Source organism: Anastrepha ludens, chromosome 5, assembly GCF_028408465.1.
Source record: "Anastrepha ludens isolate Willacy chromosome 5, idAnaLude1.1, whole genome shotgun sequence".
Lineage (NCBI taxonomy): Eukaryota > Metazoa > Arthropoda > Insecta > Diptera > Tephritidae > Anastrepha > Anastrepha ludens.
The window spans coordinates 58,614,143-58,620,142 of NC_071501.1; the positions used below are offsets into that span (position 1 = coordinate 58,614,143).

The following is a 6,000-nucleotide window of genomic DNA, read 5'->3' on the forward strand; positions in this document are numbered from 1 at the left end:
TGGTTTGTCAGTCCAGTTTTCTATCCCCGACAGAACCAGTTTCTTGACATTTTTTCACCAAACTTTGAATTCTCGGCTCTTTCGGACGATTATTTCTACCAAAAAAATTACGAACTTTGCGATATGTTGTTTTGTCGTCTAAAATTGTTATTCAGTCTACTTGACAAATATCAAAGATAACATAAAAAATGATACCGTCTAGGAATTATTCACTAGTGAAATTTAGGCGTCGCTTTTGACTTTCTTTACACTAAGTTACTCAATACTAAGTTACGCCGGGAAATAAAGCCATATGGTATGTATGTATATCCGAATTCAACGTTAGCGTAGGAGTATATTTCAAATTAAGTATGTCACTCACAAAATTGCAGTCGAAAAAAATCTCTTCGGTTTTATTGCTGTCACACTCAAAGTACCCTGATTGGCTGACTGTCTGTGAACCGCTACTGAAAACTTTTCCAAATGTATACCAGGTGATGCTCATAAAAATATCAACAGCGGCCGAGCCAAATGTGTCGTATGCAGTTGTTTGTCATTGTATAACCACCAGTGGCATACAAGAACGTTGTGAATCTCCTGCCGTCTCGATGCATCGTCGTACTGTCGCTCGCATACATACAAGCTTAAAAGTTGGCGCAAGCATACACACGAGTAAAAGCGTCCGTGGAGGAGATTGCAAAGACAAGACATTCTGGGTATTTCGTTACATGAACAACAGACTGCAGTCACGTTGGCACATCAGGAATGTATAAGTACGTAAACATGTATATACATATACTCGTATATGTATGTACTCATTTATGCTTGGGCACAAGCACCTGAGTGTGGCTGCCCTTTTGTTAGCTTCCTACCAAAATTGGTAACTTTTTCCGTTAAAAATTAGGTTTGGTAAGTTTTTGTCCGTTATTTGAAAAATAACAAATTTATATCACAATTGAAAAAACACAATTGATAGATGCTAATATGAATTTACATACGCACCTACATATGTTTTTCGAATTGAAAGTATTTTTTATACACGTTTGAAATTGAAATCATTTACTGTACAAACAAATTTATTATAAAAAAATTTAAAAAAAGAAGTAACGTTTAGTATTGTAAAAATTTAATAGCTTGGCAGCCCTAAAGTGAGTGGTTTTGCCCCACATGTTTCGGAGATCTCTAGACACATTCTATCATAAGAATAACCTAACACAAGCAAAAACAAGAAAAAAAGCCGGCTTAAATAAATTTTTAATTCGGTTCTTGGCTTACTTTATCCGAATGCACTTGAAGAAGTACACCAAAAGTGCACCCTATATTTTTATATTTTATTACATTTTTACTTTTTTTCAAATTATACCATTTATACTTTTTGTTATTACGGGTATGCTGATATCTACTGGTGCTATCATATTTGTTTTTGATTTGTTGGTGAAAGGTGTTAGTGCATAGGAAGGACACTACGCCTGTGGGGTATTCGTAAGCATATATTCAAGCGTATATGTACATGCATATGTTTAGTGTGTCATGAATAGTATTGAGTTTACCTAGGCGCAGGTGTTTTAAAATACACTATGTAGGTAGACACGCTATGTATGTGCGTATATATATGTGTATATAAGTATATGTATATACAAGTATGTATATAAGTATCAATATATTTTTTGTGGTTGTGTGTTATTTTTATTGTTCTCTATACGCCCTACTACACTTGTACACTTGTATCTCTTTATTGGCACACAAATTACAAAAAGAATATAATATACGCTCAAAAGTGTGAAACCCCATAAACCAGCGTGGCATACAAAAGCCGGAAAAATCGATGCAACGTTTCCATTATTTTTATAGATCACTGACACAAAAACGAGTTCATCCACTGCCTCTGCGACTGCGTAAATTAGAATTGTTGTAGTATGTTGGGCGTACGTATGATAAATATGTATGTATGTATGTGCTGAGGTGTGGGTGGGTATATGCGGCTGATTGTTGTTATGCACTTTGGCTTTTTCAGAATAGATTTTCGTTTGCAATCAGCGAAACACTGACCATTCTGAAGTTAATCCAGGTAGCCATTGTACAACAAGCAACAAAACTTGTATGCTCTCTATTATTAGGTACATATGTATTTAAATTTTTTTGTTTGTTTTATAATTTCTCTTCACTCACGTTAGCTTTCACACTCCACTAGTTCTGTGTATCGATAATAATTCGATGTCTTTTAAATTGAGTTTTCTGACTGAAGAAGAACTCGGTTTTTAAGCACATAGGTATAAGTATTTGAGATACTCATAAATATATACAATATTATATACATACATATGTACATATATTAAAGAATCTCGTAAATTTAGCCTTTACAGGAGAATACGCGAACTTCTACTAATTCACAATTTTTCTCTTATTCACCTCATACTGAAATCGCTCCAGTTTCGTTTAGTGAAATGTTGATTGTTTTATCTATGTCCATTTTGATAATAATAATCTTATCATTTCCTCGATAAGCACTTAGCGCTCTTATCTGAAAGCAAATTGTTGATCGTTGCCGCTGGCGAACGCTTCATTTATGAGCCTCCTTATGGACTTACATATCTACGTACATATGTGGTAATATGTGTTTGTTTATTGCTCAGCACATGAGCACATGCATATATGTATATACTGTACATGTTTATTGATCACATTAAGGTTATGAATATGTACTTTAATGTGTATAAATAAAAAAACAGTCAAATAGCGCACTGATGTTGCTCCAGAATATTTGGTAGCTCCGGAAATTCACATGGAACCATACTGAAATGCAGATGCATATGTACGTATATATATATTTATGGGCGTTTGATTAGGCACATATGTATGTATGTATGTACATATCTGGTTTTTTGGAGATGGGAGTGTAAATATTAACAAGTGTGAGGCATAGACATACATTTCGGGAAATGCTACACAGATAAGGTTAAATTTCATCATTGAAGAGTCCTATGTGTCAGTAGGGGTTTCACAAGGATCAATGTTATGCTGAAAACAGTGGACGACGTAAACGCAATCCCCTGTCAGCTGTTACGATCAAACTAATGAGAACTCCTTGTAAATGAAAAAATCTTTCCTTTCGTACCGTACGATACGTAGATTTTATCTCAGGATTTTTAAAAATTCCCGTAGAACCCTGTCAGCTGATTGCTCTCTCACCACACAGTGTTGCCAAGCAGCACATTTCGAAATCATTTACAAAATAAACTAAGAAAAATTATAATTTTTATTAAAATAACTTAAAAACACTGTTGAATAATGTTAATTATAGATAAATGAACTATTTGCATTTGTTGGTTTTTGGCTTTGGTTTATTAAACAATGAAAAATTGTAACTGATAACGCGGATGTGTGAACAAGTGTGTAAGCAAAAATATCAATGGCAACATGGTGTAGATACAACCAAACACATACACACACAAGCCGATGTATTGTGTAAATATGTAACTAAAAGAACGCAGTTGTTCTCACGGGATGAGTTTTTGTGCTCGTTAGGGGCTGCGGTAAGGGACTGCGTACGTCGTTCCCCGTTTTCAGCATTAGGCTTACTACTATGGAATCATTGAGTTCCCTGATGATATTGCGGTAGTAATGGTGTCGAAAAGCAAAAACACAGAAATTGAGATGGTTGCCAGCGAATCAGTAAGCAGAATCAAGGCAATGACGCAAGAGAATTTATAGAAGTACATACATATGTAAATATAATATTGCAACTATCGCTTCAAAATCCGCTTTAAATATCCAGGGGCAATGATTGCTAGTCGTTTAAGTAAGAGCATGTCGTGAAGTGATGAGGGCCAATTGAGCAAACGGTACTGTAATATATCCGGAAAATCAAAGCCAGGATCTGCCCCTAAAGCAAAAGATGAAATTATCTCATGTATAAATCATAATCTGGAGACGAGTTCCCAATGAATATCATTCCAGGTATGAATTAGCTCTCCTTTTGTGAGAAAGTAGCGAATATCTTTCCGACAAAGACGTCGTGCCTGCTTGGAAATAAAAAGAGGGCACAAATAACATCTTTGTTTTTTGTTTTGTTTGCCTTACTGTCTTTAGCAGTTGGTCACTTATGTATGTAAATGATTGCTTGAAATGGCAATAGTTACATTCTCATGCAACCAACCGGAAATAGAACTCTAGGGAGTTTAAAGAATTACACAAAATTAGTATGTATAATCGGATTGAGTTAAACGCGCTTAAGGTAGAACTTCAAACTTCACCGGTGTTGTGGCTTTCAGCGCTTTATTCAACTAACAATTTTTTACCTGAATGTTATAACGCCTGCAACGCTTGGTACCCAGTTCTAGCTTTAAACGTGATACTACCTAATTTTTCAAAGTTTTTCTTTCTTCTTATTGTTGTTTAGGTTCATCATTTCTACCAAAGTTGAGGAATTATGCTCATTAATATCAGAGATATCATTTGTGTTCTTTTCTTTTTTTACATTTAATATTAAGTCCACCTCTACGACTTCTTGGGTATTGATCAATATGCCCATTTTCAATACCAACCTACCTTGGTCAGTGGCTTCCGAGTGTATTTCGGTGTCGGCTTGAAACTGTAGGTCCTTCCATTTGTCGAAGAGCATCAAAACACACAACACAAATAGGAGGAGAGCTCGGTCAAACACCCAAAACACCAAAGCGCATATTATCTAGGTATGTATATACATATATATGTATATATAAAATTATTTTAAACCTTTTTTGGAAAAAATACATTTATTCTCCATGATGGACAGAATAATGAGATGGCACCTATCGTGGTACCGTTACTTGAAATTTGACAATGAGTTAGTTACGTCGTTTTAGTACCAGTCTGGCCAGATTACCGTTTTCGTAACTTGATTTAGCATTTTTTTTCTTATTTAGTCTCGGAGTTTTAGTTCTTCCTTCATGACATTTTTATATGTAAGTTTTATAATTTTGTAAAGTATACAGTTTTTAAAAATTAGTTCAATAATTCAATCAGTTTTATTTAGCTTTACTTTTTTTTAACATCTGGTAGCATTGCCGGCGATTGCAGTTGTTGTTGATGTTCTTCTGCTTTCAGCAGTCAAATCTCTCTCTCGCTACTGCAGTGTTGCCTAACTTTGGATATGAAAACGCACTAAAATGCCCATTTAAAGAAATAAAACACCAAATTTTTATTGAATTCATCTATGACTTTTGTTAAGCGAAACTCTTTTGTTAAGGGAACGACCTTTTTGCTATATTTGAGGTTATGTAACTAGATAAGGTACTCTTTTTGTAAAAATGTCATTATGGTTTTTCAGTATTTTCTGGTATTTTTTTGCTTACTTTTACTATGAATACACCTCGTGACGCCCTATGTCTCACTAAGAATTGAGGACCGGAAGAAACGATTACACGTCTATGGTTTTAATTCGCATTCAATAAATTCAAACGCTTTTTAAAATGTGTAAAAGGGTTTTCAATCTTTGAGTTGAGAGAACCTGCAAAACCTTAAAAGGAACAGAAAATTTGCACTTTCCAAATATCAAATTTTATAAGAGTCAACAAATCTTCATTGGCACTAAAATCTTCTCAGAGTGACCTTTCTTAACATTATTTTCTATAATAACAAAGTTTTTTTTTTAACTTATATTTTCGGTAGCTTTGAATTAAAAAAAAGAAACAAACACGAAACTTAAAAATTTTTGCATTTCGGGTATAAAAAAGCACTAAATTTATTGCGAAGAGCAAATGGTTGGCAACACTGCACAACTCGGCAAACGTGACGTCACGCACTCTCTGATGGGCGCAATCTTGTTTCTATCATTCTTGTAATTCTCAATCAAGGTGTTTCCTCAATGTAGGCTCGTTTTGCTTGCTTGACTTCGATGACTGTCAAAAATGAATAGAAAAATACTAAAATAAATATATGAAATTAGAAACGCCTGAAGAATAAATGAAATAAATAAATAATTGGCGCGTACACATCTGTTAGGTGTTTGGCCGAGCTCCCCCTTCTATTTGGGGGGTGCGT

General features: G+C 34.6%; 1 protein-coding gene across 1 annotated transcript in view; it reads right to left on the minus strand.

Moving 5' to 3' along the window:
- Window positions 1-2,328, minus strand: part of LOC128864730 (uncharacterized) — a 95,427-nt gene extending 93,099 nt beyond the window's left edge. Inside the window, exon 1 of the mRNA XM_054104482.1 lies at window positions 2,149-2,328. The gene's annotated coding sequence lies outside the window, so the exon portion shown is untranslated. The remainder of the gene's footprint in view (window positions 1-2,148) is intronic.
- Window positions 2,329-6,000: the final 3,672 nt, after the last annotated feature.